This window comes from Trachemys scripta, chromosome 4, assembly GCF_013100865.1.
Source record: "Trachemys scripta elegans isolate TJP31775 chromosome 4, CAS_Tse_1.0, whole genome shotgun sequence".
Classification (NCBI taxonomy): domain Eukaryota; kingdom Metazoa; phylum Chordata; order Testudines; family Emydidae; genus Trachemys; species Trachemys scripta.
This window is the reverse complement of record NC_048301.1, coordinates 133,775,830-133,797,443: the sequence shown is the minus strand read 5'-3', so window position 1 is coordinate 133,797,443 and position 21,614 is coordinate 133,775,830.

Genomic DNA, 21,614 nt, shown 5'->3' with positions numbered 1-21,614 from the left:
TGCAAATTAAGCTTGGCAGGGCTGGATTCCCCCTCCTCTCTGCCCTCCGCCCCAGAGGAAGCAGTGAGTTGCTTGTAAACATTCACACTCTGATTTCCTTGTGGCCGGCATTTTCTTTGTTTGAGCTCAGTCCAAAGGTTGATATTTCTGGAAAGCTATCGGAAAAATTGGTGTGCTGTCATTAAATTATCTGATGGGGAGGAAGGGAGAAATTCATTTTCCCCAGATGTTCCTACTAGAAAAATAAAAAATGACTTATTCTAGCTTCAAACTTGGCTTGCTTTAGAGATCTCACTGGAGAAAGGAAAACAATCCAAGTTGGAAGGAAATCAGCAGCTTTAAAGTTCTGAGAGTGTAAAGATAAGCTGCTTGGGACTTTTTCTTTTTCATAGATTCCAAGGCCAGAAAGGACCATTGTGATAATCTAGTCTGACCTCCTGAATAATACAGGCTATAGAAGTTCCCCAAAATGATTTCTAGAGCAGATCTGTTAGAAAAACATGCCACCTTGATTTTAAAATTGTCAGTGATGGAGAATCCACCACAGTCCTTGCTAAATTGTTCCAGTGGTTAATTACTAATTGTTAAAAATTTACATCTTATTTCCAGTCTGAATTTATTCAGCTTCAGCTTCCAGCCATCAGATCATGTTATACTTTTATCTGCTAGACTGAAGAGGCCATTATTAAATATTAGTTCCCCATGTAGATACTTGTAGACTGTAATCAAGTCACTCCTTAACTCTTTGTTAAGCTAAATAGATTGACTCAAGGACCTCAATCACTATAAGGCAGGTTTTCTAATTCTTTAATCATCCTTGTGGCTTGTCTCTGCACCTTCTCCAATTTATCAATATCCATTGAATTGTGGGCACCAGAACTGGACCCATTATTCCAGCAACAGTTGCACAGTGCCAAATACAGAGGTTAAATAACCTCACTACTCCTACTGGAGATTTTTGGTTTATGGTGGCACCATTATCTAAAGCAGTTTGGAATGCTATGAGCCAGATCCCTGGCCCTTTGTCCTGCTCAGACAAGGCGAAGAAGCCAGAAACCTGCCTTAAAGGAGGAGCTAGGGATTCATGTACTGTAAGGGAAACCCCAGGTGGCAAAGAATCAGCCATGCCAGCTCCTCCCCACCTGTTCCCCATGTTAGAGGTACGAAGCGGTCTTGATAGGGATAGGAGACAGTGGGACCAGTAGCCTCTGTAGAGGACCATTCTTACTGGCAGAGCCATCCCTAGGGTATGGCAAATCGGGGCAACCGCCCTGGGCCCCGCGCTTTGTGGGGGCCCGCGCTTTGTAAGGAGGCGGGCGGGGAGGTGAGGTGGGAGACAGGCAGGTGAGTGAGGGGAGCAAGGAGGAGCCCCCCTACCAACCTCCCATTCCCCCAGTGCCTCCTGCCTGCCTGTGGGCCCCATCAATCAGCACCTCCCCCTCCCTCCCAGCACCTACCACCAATCAGCTGTTTTGTGGTGTCTGGAGGTGCTGGGGGGGGATGAGCAAGGACACAGTGCACTCGGGGGAGGAGGTGGAACTGGGCAAGGAAGAGGCGGGGCGGGGGTGGGGACTTGGGGGAAGGGATGGAGTGGGGGCGGGGCCTGGGCGGAGCCAGGGGGAGAACCCCCCAGCAGATAGAAACTCGATGCCTATGTCCTAGGCCTCGCACCCCCGTAGGGACAGCCCTGCTTACTGGTGTCATTTAGAGCAGCCTTTAGGCTGCTCCAAGCTACACAAGGGGCTTAAACAACCCCCCACAACCAGCAGCTGGTCCCAGGATCACTGGAGCAGAAAGATGGCTTACACTAGAGCCACCTTTTCTCATCTCCCCCACCCAATAGTGCTGTGCATAGTTCAGCCATCACCAGAGATCTGGCCTAGTATGTGCATAGCAAAGGTTGCCTGAGTTAAAGAAACCATGGTTAAGGACAGAAGGCCTCTGTTCAGGGTGGACTGTTGCTAAATTGATTGATAGCACTCAGGTTGTTCCCAAGCATTTAGCCAAGGTTTTCTTTTTCCTCAAATTCCATCCCCCCACCCCACGGAAATGAAATACCAAAATAAGCATTAATGGCAAGGAACCAGAAGATGGGTCCCAATTCAACAAACAAGGACTCGTTGCCAACACACAGCTCCATTTCTAGCCTTTCCCTTTATTAAATGCAAAGCATAGGTGCGGAATTACAGGGGAAAACATAGGCCATCAGACAGCAGAGTTACCTTTACCAGCGATGCACTGAACATTTAGCAGACGATGAAATGTGCACTGCTGGTTTTTACCTTGTCTCTATCCCCCTCCACATAGACACACAAAGCCCCCCCTCTCTCCCCAGTCATTGTGTAACCGTCACAGGATGCGGTTTCCCCTTTCACTGTCGCCCGCCGGCCAGCGTGTGTAATAGCTGTGCTGTGCCATGCAGAAGCTTGGTTGAGTCTGTGCCCGACTAGGGACAATAAGGAGATCCAGACTCTCATGTTGATCAGTATTAGCACCTCCAGGGTCCAAATTAGCAAGGTGCATGGGCTGCTGAGCCCTCTCATCTCTCCCTGGGACCCATGGGCAGGGCCAGCTCTAACTTTTTTACTGCCCCAAGCAGCAAAAAAAAGCGCCGCCCCGCCGAGCCCCCCCTGCCGAGTGCCACGCCGCTGGAACCCCCTCCCCCCCGAGCGCCGCGCCCCGCGCCGCCCCCCCGCCGAGTGCCGTGCCGCTGGAACCTCCCCCCTTAGCGCCGCACCCCACACCGCCCCCACGCCGAGCGCCGCACCGCCGGAGCGCCCCCCCGCCCCGCGGAATGCTGCGCCGCGCTGCCCCCCGCCACCCCAAGATTGGCTGCCCCTTACCAGGTCCCACCCCAAGCATGTGCTTGGTTGCCTGGTGCCTGGAGCCGGCCCTGCCCATGGGAATTGAGGGCACTCAGCGCTTCAAAGGGTTAACCCCCTGGTTGGCATTACTCTGGCTCTACCATGACTCTACAGAACTAACCCTGCCCTGGAGGAGTCCCCTCCTCCCCAGCTCCTAGGTGATCTGGCTGCACATTTGTGGAATTAGCAATTTAGGGGCTGATCTAAAGCAACACTGAACTCAATGGGAGTCTATCCAATCAACTTCAAAGGGATTAGGATCAAGGCCACTCAGAAGAAACATGACAGTCAGAAATTCCCTCAGCCGTTGCTGCCATCTACAGGCCAAGCTAAGAAAAAGCAACATCCCTTTTATGCTTTCACACACTAAGGCTGAGCCTGGATTGGCATTATAACCTTAATTTCCTATCCCTGCTGCTCTGCTAGGTGTGAGCTCCACTCCCCCTCCCCATCTGCCAGTGCTTTACCCACATGTTGTCTATCTGCCCCAAGCAGGGTTAAAGAACATGGCAGTAAAAAGACCAGCAGTTGACCTGGTACTTGCGGAGGCTGTAAGAAATATGCCAGTGCAACCTCAGCCCTCTGCTTGTAGCTATGCTGTTTAAAATCCTTCCAGCCCAGCTGTAGCAACCTAATCTCATTCCTTTCCAGCCTTTACTAGCAGGGGAAGAAAGCAGAATTTCAATACAATGCAGTGCACTACAGCTGCCACAATACACGTTAACACCATCTAATGTACTGCATTATAATGGATTATGATCAAAAGCATCGCAATACACTGCAGCATAGTGCAAGCCAATGCATTGAAAAGATACGTTGCACAGTAATGTGTTCTATTGCACCACATTCTAGTGTTCTAATCCAGGGCAGATGGTGTATATGTTTTCCCATATACACCATCAAACTCACTGATCTACAAGCAGGGCCGGCTCTAGGGTTTTGGCCCCCCAGGTGAGAAAAAAAAAAAAAAAAGCCGCGATCGCGATCTGCGGCGGCAACTAGGCAGAAGGTCCTTCACTCCGAGCGGGAGTGAGGGACTGTCCGCCGAATTGCCGCCGAATAGCTGGACCTGCCGCCCCTCTCCGGAGTGGCCGCCCCAAGCACCTACTTGCCAAGCTGGTGCCTGAAGCCGGCCCTGTCTACAAGACAGTGCCCTGTAATACAGGATCCAATACAGAAAACTGCATTACATGGCAAAGCTATGCCAACATTAAGGTTGAGTGTGTAACCTTAACTCTGACTCCCCCCACCCCACCCATGCATTTGCCACATTAGAGCATGGTCTGTATTTCCGGGATCACAGACTATTTCTCACATTGTGTGGGATTAGGGTACCTGTGGACAAGAGCGGCAGGTGGAGCCTCCTTACCCCTCCCCTGCCCGGCTAGGACCCGGACCTGCTGACTGCTTCCGGGGAACGCACAGCGCGGTGCTAGGACAGGCAGGCAGCCTGCCTTATCCCGCCCGCTGTGCTGCTGACCAGGAGCCACCCAAGGAAAGCCCACGCCCCAACCCTGAGCCCCAGTCCCCTGCCCCAGCCCCAAACCCCCCCAAAACCGGGAGCACCCTCTTGCACCCCAAACCCCACATCCCCACCCCAGAGCCAGCACCCCCACCCCAGAACCCTCACCCCGTCTCACACCCCAACCTCCTGCCTCAACCCGCAGCCCCCTCCTGCACTCCAAATTCCTTGGCCACAACCCACAGTCTGGAGCCCCATCCTGGACCCCAAACCCCTCATCCCCAACCCCGCCCCAGTGTTTACACCCGCAGCCAGACCCCTCACCCCCTCCTGCACCCCAACTCCCTGCCCCAGCCCAGAACCCCATCCCATACCCTGAACCCCTCATTTCTGGCCCCATCCCAAAGCCCCAGTTAGAGACCTCACACCCTCCCACACCCCAACCCTCTACCCCAGCCCAGTGAATGAGGGTGGGGGAGAGTGAGAGAGGGGGAATGTAGTGAGCGGGGGCGGGGCCTCAGGGAAGCAGCAGGACCTTGGGGGAAGGGGCGGGGCTAGGATGTTCGGTTTTGTGTGACTAGAAAGTTGACAACCCTAGTGGGGTGGTCCCAATCCCGAGAACCCCTGCACTAGGCCTTAAAAGGAAGAATGGAGAAAGATCTCCAACCCAGCTCTGTGATCGCCTGAGCAAAGCCGTCCCAGGTGTTTCATGTACCGTGTGCTGGATAATAACAGGAGAGGACTCATTGTTTCTAAAACTAAAGAGAGTCTTTATTAAGAGAACTACTTCCAGAAATGTTGCAACTGCAGCTAGCATTCCAACCATGTGCATGCAGACCCAACTTCCTGGTGTCTCCTCCAAAATTCTTCCCTCCTGCAACTTGTGCTTCTCCCATCAAGTTCCACACAGGTTGACATCAGGCAGCTGTGGAGTGGCATAGATTCAAAGGCCAGAAGGGACTGTTGTCAGGGCCGTCTTTAGGAAGTGCGGGGCCCAATTCGAACAGTTTTGACGGGGCCCCGGCAGGGATGACTAAAAAAAAACCCACGTAAAAAAACACGTGGGGCTTGTACTCACTGGGCGGCGCTCCTAGTCTTCGGCAGTGGGTCCTTCACTCACTCCGGGTCTTCAGCGGCACTGAAGGACCCTCTGCCGAAGTGCTGCCGAAGACCCGGAGCGCCACCGGGTGAGTAAAAATTAAAAAGGAGCCTCTAGCCAGGGAAGGGATTCTCAGCCATTTCTCCCCCTCCCCCCACTCCCCGGCAGCCCTGCCACTGGGTGCAGGGCCCTCTTAGGCACGGGGCTCGATTCGGAGGAATTGGTGGAATTGGCCTAAAGCCGGCCCTGACTGTTGTGATCATCTAGTCTGACCTCCCGTATAACACAGACCTTCCCCAAAATAATCCCTAGAGCAGATCTTTTAGACAAACATCCAATTTTCATTTACAAATTGTCAGTGATGGAGAATCCACCCCAACCCTTAGCAAATTGTTCCAGTGGCTAATTACTCCCACTTTAAAATGTATTCCTTAATCGCAGTCTGAATTTGTCTAGCTTCAGCTTCCAGATATTGGATCATGTTCTATCTTTCTCTGCTCCCTTTCTGCTAAGGGGGACGGGCGTCACTTGCTGCTCTCTTTAAAAGCATATAAATTAACGCCCCCTTGACGCCTGTGGAGCCCTCACTGAAGACATCTACTGTACCGGAGTAGTTAGGATTAATTAGGGGTTAGAATGGAAACTGTTGTGCAGCCTTAACTATGGCAGGTGGCACGCAATGCCCCGTGATAGCAAAACCATATTCACCTTAAGGCGGTGCATGCTAATGAACTGCAGCCAAGTGCAATACAGCAAAGTACCATGCAGTGCATTAGAATCAATGACCAGCTCGCTCTCTGTCCAGGATTTTCCACCAGCCCCATCACTATGGCACCTGAGCACATAACACTACACATCCAGCAGAATACATCACAGTGCTGTAGGCCAGGGGAGCTGTTTCCACTGGAAACCTAAGCCCTGATATGGATCTCCCCTTTCCATGCCCTCAGCTCTTTTATCAGCTCCATTTGTGGGTTTCCATTTCCCTCCCCGGTGGTACCATCCCCCTGTTGTGTGTGCTGGGAGAGGAGTTCATTTCCTCTTGCTTAGACCCTTCTCCCCGTCAAGCTGTTTTGAAGCACTAACATTCACTGGGGTTGCTCTGCTGGGCGGGGACGAGGGGGGAAGGGGGAGGGGAAGAAGCAACGTGGGGGGTGAGTGAGGGAGACCTACCTTGACGGGACTAGTTCAAACAAGCCTTAGTGGAAAATTCACTCTCTGCCACATCCTTCAGCTGTTTACCAACGCAAAGAGGGTCTGGCAGCCCCAGAACAAAGGAGATTTTGCCCTACACCGCAAAGCTAGAGGAAGCACCAGAATAGCAACAAAGCTGAAGCAGCCTGCAGTGAAGAAAGAAAGAAAGAAAGAAAGAAAAAGAAAAAGAATGGCAGGGTGGATGGGGTGAATAGGTAGGATGGATGGATGGACAGATGAGATCAAATGGAATGATCAGCTGGACTGGGAAGGGATGGGTGGATGAAATGAAATGGGGTGGAACGGATGGATGGATGGATGAATTGCTGGATAGGCTGAGGGTGGGTGGAAGGATGGATGAGATTAAATGGGATATGCAGTGATGTTGTAGCCATGTTGGTCCCAAGATATTAGAGAGACAAGGTGGGTGAGGTAATACCTTTCATTGGAGCAACTTCTGTAGTTGAGAGAGACAAGCTTTTGAGCTTACAAGAAGAGCTACCTCCCCCACCTTGTCTCATGAAATGGGATAGACGGGATGGGGTGGGATGGGTGGATGAGATGGGATGGATGGATGGCAAAATTCTTCCCAAACCCTTGAAATTGTGGCGCTTATTTGTGGCAAAGATTTAGAAAGATCCCAGTCTGTCAGGTACTTAGAGGACAGAAGCTGAGACCTTATTGGTAACATAGGAGGCAAACTCCCTCCCCGGGCCATGCTCTGACCTTTATCCTGTACCTGTTAGTACATTTTATTGGATGATGATTTAATAGCTGTTGATCCCATACAGACACTAACACAGTCAGGTAACAAGCAACAGAGGGTCCTGTGGCACCTTTGAGACTAACAGAAGTACTGGGAGCATAAGCTTTTGTGGGTAAGAACCTCACTTCTTCAGATGCAAGATGTCTTGCATCTGAAGAAGTGAGGTTCTTACCCACGAAAGCTTATGCTCCCAGTACTTCTGTTAGTCTCAAAGGTGCCACAGGACCCTCTGTTGCTTTTTACAGATTCAGACTAACACGGCTACCCCTCTGATACTTGACAGTCAGGTAACGTTTGTCTTGCTATCTGCATAACAGTCATCTAACTGTAATCCTAACCTTAACCCCAACCCTAACTTTGATCATGGGGCTGATTCTCCTCTCATTCACAGTGGTATAAATCAGGAGCTAAATGCTGAATCAGATGGATATACAAATAATAAAAAATACTAACAACACACAATATTTAGTTGTGGCAGAATTCCATTTTTTGTTTATAATTCTGACAGATATCGATGTTCATTTCTAAGCATTTTTTCTGACTTATCAATTTAAAATTTTCACACTTACAGAAAATTATGGGGGAGTCAGACAATGGGGGGGGTCACACAATAATTATTTATGACAGTAGATGTTGAGATTCAAAAAGCTAAATGTTTATAATAGGGTTGTCAATTAATCCCAGTTAACTCATGTGATTAATGCAAAACAAATTAACTAGATTTAAAAAATAGTTGCAATTAATTGCACTGTTAAACAATAATAGAATACCAATTCAAATTTATTATAAATATTTTTGGATGTTTTTCTACATTTTCAAATATATTGATTTCAATTACAACACAGAATACATAGTGTACAGTACTGAATTTATATTACAACAGTGCCATGCGAACGCCTGTTCTCACTTTCAGATGACATTGTAAATAAGAAGTGGGCAGCATTATCTCATGTAAATGTAAACAAACTTGTTTCTCTTAGCGATTGGCTGAACAAGAAGTAGGACTGAGTGGACTTGTAGGCTCTGAAGTTTTACATTGTTTTGTTTTTGAGTGAAGTTATGTAACAAAAATAATTCTACATTTGTAAGTAGCACTTTCACAATGGAGATTGCACTGTGGTACTTGTATGAAGTGAATTGAAAAATACTATTTCTTCTTTTTTTACAGTGCAAATATTTGTCTCTTTCACCCTCCCCTACCTTGTCTCTCTGTCACCATTTACAAATGAAATATGCCCCTAATAAGTTTTCAAGCAGTGTTTTCTTTACTTTGCTTATCTGCCCGTTTATTATCAATTAAAATATTTTTTTCATTGGTGTGTGTGTGTGTGCAGTGAACCCAATGTTTACTCACATTTACCAATAAAAGTCAAATTTTTCCAAGCATAAAATCAACACACACATTTGTTAGCACCAACATCATTACATCCCCATTTCAGAGAAGCACTGAAAGCATCATCAAACCTAAATCTCAGGCCAGATCCCCAGCTGGGGTAAACCCATATATCTCCATTGACTTTAATAGAGCTGCATTAATTTATACCAGCTGCAGATCTGGTCTCAGACTGCTCTTTGCAGCAGGAATCCAAATTCCGGAGTGACTGGAATCAACTCACCAGCTCCCTCAGTCTACGTAGCTCTTCAAGCCCATGTCAGTTTCAGGTTCTGAAAGAGAGACATCAAGACCAAAATCTATTTTACAGTTGCTCCCAGGCACCAGAAGAAATGTAGCGATCATAACTAGTGGGCCTCATTCCTATTTACAATAAGGTTGCTCTTCATTCACTTTAAGGCCTCTTTATGCGGCAAGAGCAGTGTAAAGTTGCCTTAGTGTAAATGAGAATCAGGCTCAACAAAGATATAATAATAATATCACATAATACATAAATATACCATCCACCCTAAGAAATAAAAGGCCAAGCTGATCTGCATTTCAAACCCAATTGAAAGGGACACTGTAACATTCAAACCCATATAAGGTAAAACCTTATCCAAACCCTGGTTAACTAGATTTCAGATCACCTAACGTTCATATTAACTCTCCAACTCTGAAATTCATATCCAAAGTGAATTTTGTTCACCTGGGCCCAGATCCAAAAGGTATTTAAGCTCCTAACTTCCAGTGGTTTGTGGAACTCCAAATATTCCAGGTTTCAGAGGTCCCCTCAGACATTTACAGAATGAGTTGTTAAAATACTTTTGGGGCCGGAGCCCCAGCTGGTGTAAACTGGCATAACTCTATGGAAATCAATGGAGCTGGATTGTTACACCATCTGAAAATCTGGCCCATTTCCTTACTAGGATCTTGCATTATTCCAACTACAGAAATTTAAAATATTCAGTTCATTATTCACCTTTTAGTCTGTTGGTTTAATTTTTGCTTTTCACTCTTTTGTACAATGAAAAGAGGACGTCAGTTTTTTGTCGATTTCACTGTGCATTTGGCATAGCTAGCATCACACAGTTTAGGTTGGTTGAAAACACTGCTGGGGAAAGTTAAGGCAAAAATATCCTGTTTTCAATGAAGCGGTTTGTTTTGGGTTCTTTTTGCCTCGTGAGAACATTGCTATTAATACAGGGGTTTGCAAAACACTTATTTTGAACCAAAGCTGAATTTTGGTCTTAAACTAGTTGAACTGCACAACTGAACATGAACCTTTTCAGTGTTGACTTGAAAACTGTAACAGATCCAGCTTTCAGATGGTCCATAAAAAGGCAGTGCCATAGTTACAGGGTATAAATGCAGAAAATAAGTGTTTCCAGCATTTTGAGATGATAATTAGGGCAAACCAATAATTCAGGCGTCACTGATGCAGAGTGGAGCACAAGAAAAAAAGCAAGCAATTCTTTTGGTCTGGGCATGCTACACATGACTAGCATTGAAAATTATTAATGACTTTGAAAGGACATTTCGATTTGACCTTTTAATGCAAACATTTGCTCACTCTAGCTCAATAGATTGCTTATAATATAAAGAGTGACTGATGTACTTATAACCATCTCTAACACATGCTACTCATATCTCTAATATGCTTATGGGATCTATTAATTATTTAATTTTATAAATTATTTATGAATGTCCCCTTATTATAAAGTATGATCAAACATTAAAATGTTAGAGCTTTGCTAGCTCAAATAGTTACAAAATGAGCATATCACTTGAATTTTCAAGTATCTACCCCAAGTGTATATAACTATCCAATAAGAGAACAAATTGGGGGAGGATTAACTCAGTGGTTTGAGCATTGGCCTCCTAAATCCATGGTTGTGAGTTCAGCCCTTGAGGGGGCCACTTAGGGATCTGGGATGAAATCAGTACATGGTCCTGCTAGTAAAGGTAGGGGTCTGGACCCAAAATCAGTACTTGGTCCTGCTAGTGAAGGCTGGACTCAATGACCTTTTGGGGTCCCTTCCAGTTCTGAGATAGGTATATCTCCATATATTAAATTGTGAATTACTTAGGATTTTGTCATTAATAATGTACCCCGAACTAACAAATAAGGGATCAGAAAGGATAAACATGGTTTGATTATGTAATTAGAAAACTAAACAATTTTCTTCAGGAAGAATCATCATTCAAATTCATTTCAAATGAAAATATTTTGGCTTTTCCACAGGAATTTACATTTAGAATACAAATGAAAATTTCCATTTCATTTTGACTTAAACTACTGTTTATGGAAAAAGAAAGATTTTTATCTCCATTTCAAATTTGAGGATTTGGGGATATATTTTCCCCTTTTCTTTTCCTTTTTTATTTTTCACCCTTTTTTCCACTGGAAAAAATTGAAAATAGTAAGAGCATGAAAAGTAGTGGGAAACCTACTTTCTTAGTGTTTTCCAATTTTTTCCAGGTGGAAAATAGTAAAAAAGAAAAGGTGTGAAAAATTAACTTTCCCCCATTTTCACACACATTCTTACCCTTTACTCCTTATTACAGTGTGTGTGTGGGGGGGAGGGGTGAATGAGGTTGGGATAAAATAGAGGGACAAAGGGGGGGGGATAACCCTGAAAACCCCAAAATTGAAAATAACCTTCTCCAAAAATTTTCTCTTTCCAAAAACTGAAGCAAAACTACTTGTTAAATTGCAGCTAAATTTGAGTCAAACTGCCCTTTCACAATGAATTTTTTTCAGTTTGAATCAACATATCAGAATGAAAAATTCATTTAATCTTGAAATGATGATTCAAAATAAATTCTTTCATTTTGATTTTCTCTATCAGAAAATCAAAAAAATCACATCTGAACTGACATCTTCCCATGGAAGATGTTAATTTCAACACAACCATATTTTCTGATGGGGGAAGAGGGAGAAATTCAGCTGAAATTTTTTGATCAGGTGTTTATGTAGGCATCTAATGTGTGAAATTCACCTTTATGCAGGGCTGAAGTGGGACATTGATGTATAAGCCTTGTGCTAAAGGGTTAATTTTCCCTCACATAGGTGATGCCTACACTTTAGTGGGGGTAAGTTGTACTCCTTTTGAATCTTTGTAATGCACATTTCATCTGCAATCTGCAGGCTGAGACTTGTTTGCTGAAGACACTTGTGAATGAGATTCCAGCTAACAAACACATCTGAGAATTTCACCATCTGTCTGCAGAAAAATTGTGAACAGGAAAATAGGCAAAAATCATTGAAGAAGTTGTTACAAATTATATATCCAGCTCTAATCTGGACCAATAGCCTCAATGCACAAATAAGCAAAGGAATTTTAAATAAGATATAGTTGTGCAGTCCTTACTCAGGCAAAACTCCCACTGGCTTTGATGGGCTGGTACCCAAATCAGTACAAAATTCTGAGGGTAACAGCTCAATCAGAGTAAAATGATCAAATGATCTAAACATAGTACAGAGACAAGGAGAGTGAGCTCATATCTTTTATTGGTGAAAAGAACACGGTTTTGAGCTTATGCTGAGCTCTTCTTCAGGGCTAGGAAAGGTACTCAGCGTGCCACAGCTAAATACCAAGTGGGACAGATTGTTTAGCACAAGTAGTTAACACCTTGTAAGAGATCATTCAAGGTGACGTGGGCAGTTAACACCTCTGCTGTTTTAGGACAAAGCAGGGTTAGGGGGTTACAGATTGTTATAATGAACCATAAATCCAGCATCTTGATTGTGTCTGTGATTTTTAGTGTCCAGCAAAATTATGAATTTAAGCTTCCAATCTTGAGATTAGGCTTTTACTAAACCTAGTAAAAATTCAGAGAACAGCATTTGTGAATCAACCACCCGTGCAGCCTGTTAGCAGCTCAGACCAGCACACCTGAAAATCAGATTGGGGCAGGGGAGAGAATAATGCTATCAAAATAAGAATAAGGACCCTTATTCTGGACTGGGTCCAATTGAAGTCAATGGGTCCAATGTGTGGGTCCAATGTGTTAGTTACATTGGTATAAATCTAGAGTAAGGCTGTTGGCATCAGTGGGCCAGATCCCCAGCTGGTGTATGTCATTGTCGCATGTCGCTCTGTTAACTTAAATGGGGCTCTGCCGATTTACACCAGCTGGGGAGTTGACCCAGTCACGCCAATCTGGCTTTACATAACTAAGCTCGGAATCAGGCCCTCCTGACCTGCACTGGTGTAAGTGAGAGCAGAGTCCAACTTATTGAGCCTGCTCGCATGAGTAAGGGCTGCCAGCAGAGCCTCTCAGAGAGCAGCTAGATACAGCGTGAGTCTGGCAGTCTATTGTATGACTCCAGTTTTACACTGGATTCCATGGCGTTACCCCAGTGTAAAAGTGGTAGAACACAGGGCAAAATCAGGCCCTGGACGTTCACTCACTTGCACCAGCTTCTCATTGGTGCAAATTACTCTGGATTTACACCAGTTACTCCAATTTTACACCAAAATAGGCAAGAGGAGAATTGAGCCATTGTGATTAGATGCCTGTCCGTTTTGTTATTGGATCAGGCTCTGAAGAGCACTTGGATACATCAGCATTTCTGGAACTGAACTGCCTTCTTACAAAAGCCCTGATTGATTTAGGGCCAGATCCCCAGCTGGTGCAAATTGGCATAAGTCCATTGGAGTCAGTGGGCCAGATCCCTGGCTGGTATAAATGGGTGCAGCTCCACTGATTTCGGTGGCGTTACCAGGTGTACAACTGAAGTAACGCAGTATCAAACCAGCCTGGCCGTATATACATCTACCCGGTAACACCTAAGGATTTCCACAGAGCTGCGTCAGTTTACACCTGCTGAGGATCTATTTTTTTTTCTTTCTCCAGCAAATACTTTCCTCTTCAGAGTAATTTAATTCTAGAACCGCCAAAGCACTGGACAAGCGCGGGAACAAACCCATTGACTCTGGTGGGTAGACAAAATCACCCCAGAGGATCTATTCCCTGTCTCTCTTAAGTTCTGTGACTCTGTCACTCAGCCATGCTTGAAGAAAGAGCTGAGGGGAAAGGGGAGCAAGCGTGGGTGGGGGGAAATCTGTCCCCAATTCTGCAGGCTTTGCATCGTTAAAAACCTCTTGCAGCTTGGGTTTGTCATGAGCCACTTCCTGCGGCGGAGCAGTTGCTGCTGCAAAGAATCAATACCCGCACGCCCACCCCCCAGGCGTGCAAAAACAGCAGCATCCCCGAAGCACACTGTCGCTGCAAAATCCTTTGGGGTCAGTGGTGTTACTAACACCCATCAGTCATTAGGTGAATAGCTTAGGCATGACTGTGCAGCCAGAGCTGTGCAATAACAACCCCTCTCTGTTTAATGCTCTAAGGGCCCAATTCCAACACGTGTCGATAACCAGCACCTGCTTTTAAAGTCAAGGAAGCCCTGACTCTCTCAGGATCGGGCCCTAACTTCAGCGCAGTGTTCTATACGATCCTGATATGAAGGTGGGAGCTTTTCTCTCGTTTCACTTTTAATGGGTCAGGCTGGTGTACAATGTTGATTTACACCAGTCGGGGATCCACCCCATGAATCCGTCTCTACTGATCACATGAAAAACAAGTCAGGATGGAGCTTGGCTGTTCTCAGTGGTGGCAGATGATAGAACAAGGAGCAATGGTCTCAAGTTGCAGTGGCGAGAGGTCTTGGTTGGATATTAGGAACAACTATTTCACTAGGAGGGTGGTGAAGCACTGGAATGGGTTACCTAGAGAGGTGGTGGAATCTCTGTCCTTAGAGGTTTTTAAGGCCCGGCTTGACAAAGCCCTGGCTGGGATGATTTAGTTGGGGTTGGTCCTGCTTTGAGCAGGGGGTTGGGCTAGATGACCTCCTGAGGTCCCTTCTAACCCTGATATTCTATGACCCAAATAAAAAAGCATCTTCTCTATGTCCGCTGGGGATCAGCTTTTAGTATCAGCTCTTTGAGTTTCCTTCGGCCCTGATTTTCTGGGACTAACGTCCCATGGAATTATCCCCATGGGATAATTAACCCATTCATATTCCCCAGAGCTAGAACTTTCACCTCCTCCCCATTTACTGAGGCTAAAGCCCAGCCTAATAAGGTCATTTCCACCATGTCAAGGGATCTGGCTACAATTAACAACGTGATGTGCATCTGATGGGACCAGCCCATGTTTTAACTGTGCTCCCCAGTCTCCTTGCAGCCAGGCAAAGGTCTTAAGGGCCAAATTTGGAGCTGTGGCTGTGTAGAAACTGCCAGATCCCAACTTCAAAAGAGCTGAGTAAAGGGTCCCAATCCTGCAGCCTTTCCCACTGAAGTCAGTGGGCTTCAGGCTGTGGCACCGAGCCCTGTGTTGTGCTGTCTTGGATTTTTGCTGATTTGATTTGTTGGTAGGATGATTTGTGAGCAGCCGTCACCCCAGCAACCCCACTGGATTTCATTAGAGCGGCTGCAGCTGCTGCTAAATTTAGACCCAGCCAAGGAAGTGGGAGTGAAAGATTTGTTTGGAGATTTCTGCGGCTGTCATTAACTATTTCATTTATTAGGAAAAGGGGTGTGTGAGAAGGATGAGAATGACACAGCAGGCAGGCTAAGGTGCTTCATGCATTGCAGAGATCAATGAGTTTGAGCCCAGTTGTGACGGTTTTCTGTTTCTTCATAAAAGGCAATTCAGCAACAGATCACATAGAGATAGGAGCAATGCAGTGAGAACATTAGGGCCGAAAACAGCCTCTGCCTTTCCTCTAAGGATCCAACGCTGCATCCCATTGGAACGTGCCACTAATTGTACAGGGATGGATCCCCAAATCGTTTAATTTGGCCGCAGCTCCACTGGAGTCAATAGGCCAGATCCCCAGCTGGTGTCAATCCAGCATAGCTCCACTGGGATCAATGGGCCAAATCCCCAGTTGATCCAAATTGACTGATGTCAATAGAGTGACACTGATTTACATTAGCTCAGTATCTGTCCCACAGAATCAAATTCTGCTGTCCTTTACATGCAAACCCCACCAAAGCTGCTTTCACCAGATCTGAGTTTGGCCCATGGGTGCTATGGCATTGTTTTACCATTCTTCCACTCTGGTGTGTGTTGTCCCTTAGGAGGGAAAAAAGAAAGATGGATTACAACACCTGCCGGACAGCTATGATGGTGATGGATGGGAATACGTACAAACACAGATAGCTCGATTTCACAAGACCGTGATCACTTTGCTTGTGTGTTACATCCCCTTCCTCACACCCCTCATCTGTTGCTGGCTATTTAGCATGTACACTCTTAGGGGAAGGGCCTGTGTCTTCATATACGATGATGGGAAACAGACAGGCAGGGAGGTGAAACGATTGCCAGCCAGGGCCACCCAGGGAGTAAGGTGCAGGTCTCAGCCCTATTCTGGAGGGCCACTGATAAGGAGCCAGAGGGGAGTTGGGTCTCCACGGCCCATTACAGTGGCTTCATGGAGCTTCACCCATTGACCCCAAGGATCTGGCCCAGTGTGGCAGACAAGCCTGCACCAGACCCCAAGGGATTGAATTGAAGCTAACAGATTGTTCCCATCTCTAGGGCCTGGGCTACACCTAAAATGTAGGGCGACCTAGCTACGTTGCTCAGGGATTTGAAAAATTCACACCCTGAGCAACATAGTGAAGCCGACCGAAGTCCCTGTGTAGACACTGGGAGATTGATGGAAGAATTCTTCTGCCAACCTAGCTACTGCCTCTCAAAGGGGCTGGATTTACTACAGTGATGGAAAATCCCCTTCTAAGCAAGTGTCTCCAAGTACAGCAGTGCCGCCATAGCACTTGTAGTGTAGATAAACCTTAGTAGGACTCCACAGAGTTAGACGTGTTTTGAGACTTTCTCTTAACTTCAAACAAGGCCCTGAGCTCCAGGGAGATAGACACAGAAGCAGGAGGGAGTGGATCATGTTCTTGATTGCCCTGGTGTAAACCAGGAGTAACCCTATTAACATCAGTGCAGTTAATCTGGATTTACTGTGTTCACATGGCAGTGAGAGCAGGATCTGTCCCATTTCAGCACACGTTGAAATACAGACGCTGGGCTGAACGCAGAGCAAGTTTGAAGAAAGTCTCAGGTCAGCCTAGAAGGTGCGACAGTGGGTGACACACACACACATCAGACTTGGGTTCAATTCCTGGCTCTGCCCCAGACTCCCTGTGTGACCCCGGGCAAATCACTGAGTCTCTCTGGGCCTCCATTTTCCATGTGGGGATAACAATGTTCCCTTTGTCTTGTCCAGTTAGAGTGTCGGCGCTTCAGGGCAGGGATCGTCTCTTAGCGTGTATGTGTGTGCGCAGTGCCTAGGACAACAGGCCCCGGATTTCTCATGAGGTTTTTGGTACTACAGGAAATAATAACAATCGCTAATCATGTTATTAGACTCCCTGAGACAAAACCCTCCCCAAGGTAACTCCACTGACTTCAGGGAAGTTACCCCGAGGGATGGATTTGGTCCTATCCCACTTAGATTCATCCCCTCTGACACAGTATCACCTCACAATCTGCCCCCCCGCCCCAGTCCAGGGGCTCGCTAGTGCTGAAGGACTGGGAGAGAGGAGTGCCCCAGGGAAAGCCACTCCCATGTGGGGGCAAAGCCGAGCAGCCCCCTCCCTGCTTTCAATTGCACTTTTGTCTGTTTCTTTGGCACGGAAGCTCACGCACAATCTCAACCAGGTCTGAGGGGAGACTGCGGAGTGCAGGGGGTCTGCCTTACACCATCTCACATGCGCGTGGCCCCTGGGCTTTCATTCTGGCGGGGGTGGACTGGAACGAACGCCAGCGCTGGGTGTGCAATCGGTTATAGAAGCCAGTAGGGGCAGTTGGGGCTGTAGCACCTCTGACCACGTGGCCACTTATTTAGATCCCTAAATACAGGGGTGAAGGGGAACACAGCTCCCCGTCCTCTCCCTGGGCCTCCACACTCACCCTCCTCCTTGGGCTGGTGGGGTAGGAGCTCCCCCTCCCTCTCCAGTCCGCTTTAACCTCTGCCTGGACAGGGGGTTAGCTGCTAACCACCAGCCCTAACTGACTTGTCCGAGGGCAGCAGGGGTAGATCTATCTTGTCCTGTCATTCACACTACAGAGAGCCAAGCCTAGGGTCAGACCTCCCAACTGCTCCCTTCTCTCTCCATGCTGCTCATAACCAGTGTGTTTGGCACAGGCTTTTTCACTCAGCTCCCAGCATGGATAGTGCCGGAGGCTGAGGTCGCCCAAGGCTGTGCAGAGTGAGCCATGCACAGAAGGGACGGGCAGGTTGACAGAGGGCCAAAAAGGGATGGGGATTGCTCCCAATATACCCAGGAGGTTTCGCAGGAGGGAGGAAGCTCTGCAGCTCCTACGGCTTGGAGAAGGGAGGGGTCCTGCTAAGGTGGATGGGCACAGGTCGTTGTGTCTAGGCTGCAGAATTGCCCCGTGCGATGGCCCGGTCTGCAGAGCCCTAGGGAGGGAAGCGCCTGCTTTTTATCTCGTTTCTTTTTTAAAGGCGCCTCGTCCGTCCCATGCAGCAATAACAACTGCAGTCAGAGCATGGTCAGGCTGCACCGTTAACCTTCGCCCTTCTGCCTCGTGCTTCTGTGGCATTGCAATAAGGCCTAGACTCTCTGCTCCGGCCCAGCTGCCCTCGGCCCAGGCCCAGCCTGGGGGCCAAAGGTGGATTTAAAGTGCACGACTGGTAAACCTACAAAGGGTTTTAATGGGACTTAGGCACCTACCCTGCTTTGGGGCTTTTGGCAATCCCGCAGGGCACCCAGCTGCATCTTTAGGGGCCTAAATCGCTTGGAAAAGCTGGCCCTCAGTCATGACTGTTCTGTGGTGCTGGGCTGGCAGCTGGTGCTTTCAAACTTGACCGCCTACCAGTGAGCACCCGAGAACCCCGCCCCTGTCTGTAACTGAGCCGCAGCCATCGTCCGAGCTGTGCTCTGCGGGTTGTTCATTGAAACTGGAGGCTGAAGGTCCATGACCAAAGGAAATTGCTTCCCATCCACATAGCGGTGATACTTTTTAGCTCCCCAGACTAAACTCGGAGCATCCATGTCAACCTGAGCAAAGTTACATTCTGCATTGAGCTAGACACAAAGACAACAGGCCTTTCTCTGTGATCTTCCACCACATGTGAAATTACCTCTCAGATTTTATATTTCAGCCTTTTGTAGACCCTCTGGCTGGCCAAGCACCAATCTGGCCCTCAGTGTGGCTGCTCTAATGTATGCCCAGCTGCCCATGGCTCCCAGGGCCCTTGCTGAAGTTGGGAATAGCTCAAGCACAGCTGCACCTCAGCCACACTTTCCATGCTGGAGTGAAGCAACCCAGCCGCAGGACATGTGGGGTGGGGAGACCAGAATCGGCCTGCAGTCATGAAGCAGCGGATGTAGTCAGCAACATCCGGCTTAGGTGCTCTGCAGCCATTCTACCTGGGACTAGGGCAGGGGGAGCGCTAGACAGGGACAGCCCCTTGGCGCCAGTGTATCCCAGCCCTCTATGCAGATGGCCCAAGAATCGAGCCACGAGGGATTTCCCCTGTGGCGCTTCTGACACCTGTGGGGCTGGAGAGCCTGGGTCACGCCGCAGGCCAGCACTCCCTACCATTCCTGGGAACAGGATGTTTCTGGGCCTACACAGCTGCCAGGCCGGACAATCTCCTTCCCGTCCCCACCCCTGCAGGTTTTGCCCAGGCCATGGGGTGGCAGGGCCTGGCTCTGCTTTCTGAGGAGATCTGGGTAGGGGAGAGAAGTGAAAGGAGCAGAGAGGCATAAGCTCAAAATGTTATTTACCTCGTTGGAACCTCTCCAAGGTGCCACTTCCCATCCGCTCTGGCCCCAGGAGCCGGAGGCACTCAGCAGGGCTGTGTCTCCTGCAGCTCCATATCAAGCTCTCTCTGTCCCCCCTCCTCCAAACCCCAGCTCGTGACCTTGCCGGCTGACAGGCATGTACCACACACCCGGCCCGTGCAAGCAAACTTCCTCTTGTGTCATGGAAAATCTTTAGCTTGTCAATAGTTGTGACTGCAGGAAATGCCCGAAAGGGATGGAGCATGTGGTGAGAGTAGGGCACCCGGGACACGTACTGCTGCACTGTCACCAGGATGTCACAGGGGTGGCGGGATTGTGGGTACACCCTTGTGCCCTTCAAGGGGCCAGATCTGCAGCTGGTGTAAATAAGTGTCGCTCCATTTAAGCTTGGGGGGGGGGGTTATAACCATTTATACCCGATGAGGATCTGGTCCCATATGCTTGATTCTTAATCCCATGTTTACTAGTGAAAATCCAGTCCCCTGCACATGAGAAAAGCTGCTGTGCAATCAGAATCAGGCCCTATCTGTGCACACGAGATCAGAATCAGGCCCATTGGGCCCGCTCCTTCCCTGTGGTAATGGCATTGATTTCAGCCCTGCTCAGCATGCCTAGATCTCTGTATCATGGGGGAGAAGGAATTGGAGCCGGTGGCCAATCTCCTGCTGACTCCACTGGAAGCAGGATCAGGGCGGAGGGAAGCGGGGCAAGAGGTGTGAAGGCAAAGGGAGCTAGGAGAGGAGACAATTAAAACAGACACTGCCTGGGGTCAAATCCTGCTCTCTCCAGCCAGGGCGCAATGCCCATGCCAGTCAATGAGGGATGCCCTCTGAGAGCCTGGAACACACCCCAGTGGCCGTAGCACCCAGGAATGGATGGGCAATTCTCCCCGCAATGGAAGTGCCGGCCGGTTGATGGGAAACGACCTCCTTTATTAACGTACTTGAGCTGAATTCCAGAAAATTAATTAGGGGATGATTGATCGCCCTCCCCCCCCCTCCACTCCCCTTACAGGCAATAGCAGCCTGTGCCCTTCTCCGGGGAGTGTCTCTGGGGTGATCTGTTCCCTGGGGACAATGGATCAGTCCAGTGCCTATGTCACAGCTCGGGTCAGAACAGCTGCCCCTGGGATCGCAGTGTGAATAGGAGACCGAGGTTTGTACCTGCAGGGTGCATTCCCCCAACAACCCCATGTGAAATTAACCAGGAGACTCAGTGCAGGTCCATGGCGGGCAGGATGGGCCAGAGACAATGGACAGAATCCCACTGGCCCCAATGGCCTTTGATCAAGCCCAAAGCCAGCTGTTGGCAACCACCTCAGAGAAGCAGAGGGCTGATCAGTCCATAGAGACTGAGCTCCTATCTGGGTCAAGGGGGGCCTTGGCAGCATGGGTGCCAGCTGGTGTAAATCAGCCATAGGCTCATTGCAGTCAAAGGGCCAGATCCCCAGCTGGGGTAAATCACCCATAACCTCATTGGAGTCAATGGGCCAGATCCCCAGTTGGGGTAAATCAGCCACAGCCTCATTGGAGTCAATGGGCCAGATCCCCGGCTGGGGGTAAATCAACACCTCTACATTGAATCAATGGGCCAGATCCGCAGTGGGGTAAATCAGCCATAGCTTCATTGGAGTCCACAGCCAGAGCCTCAGCTGGTGTAAATCAACATTGCTCAATTTGTGTCAATGCGGATTTACACCAGCGAGGACCTGGCCCCTGTGTTTAGCCCCAGGCTATAGAAATCATGGGCACATGAACCGGATTCCGCGTGAGTCTCGGATGTCTCCAGGAACTGCCCGACTTGCCTGGCTGTGGTTCACCTTCTCATTTAACGCAGGAATTCTGCATGCCTGTTTCTCAGTAATTGCCATTTGAAAGCCAGTTCCTGGGGCCAGTCGAGGCGGCGCAGGTGAGCAACGCCTCAGTGACCTTTGGTGGTGCACAGAGGAGGGGACTGGTGCGCAAATCATCAAGATGAAGCTAAACTGCCGCCGTGCGTCGGTTGCTGCAGTGGCCCTGTGCAGATAACGGTGCTGGTTTTCATGCATGTGCCTGCAGGGTC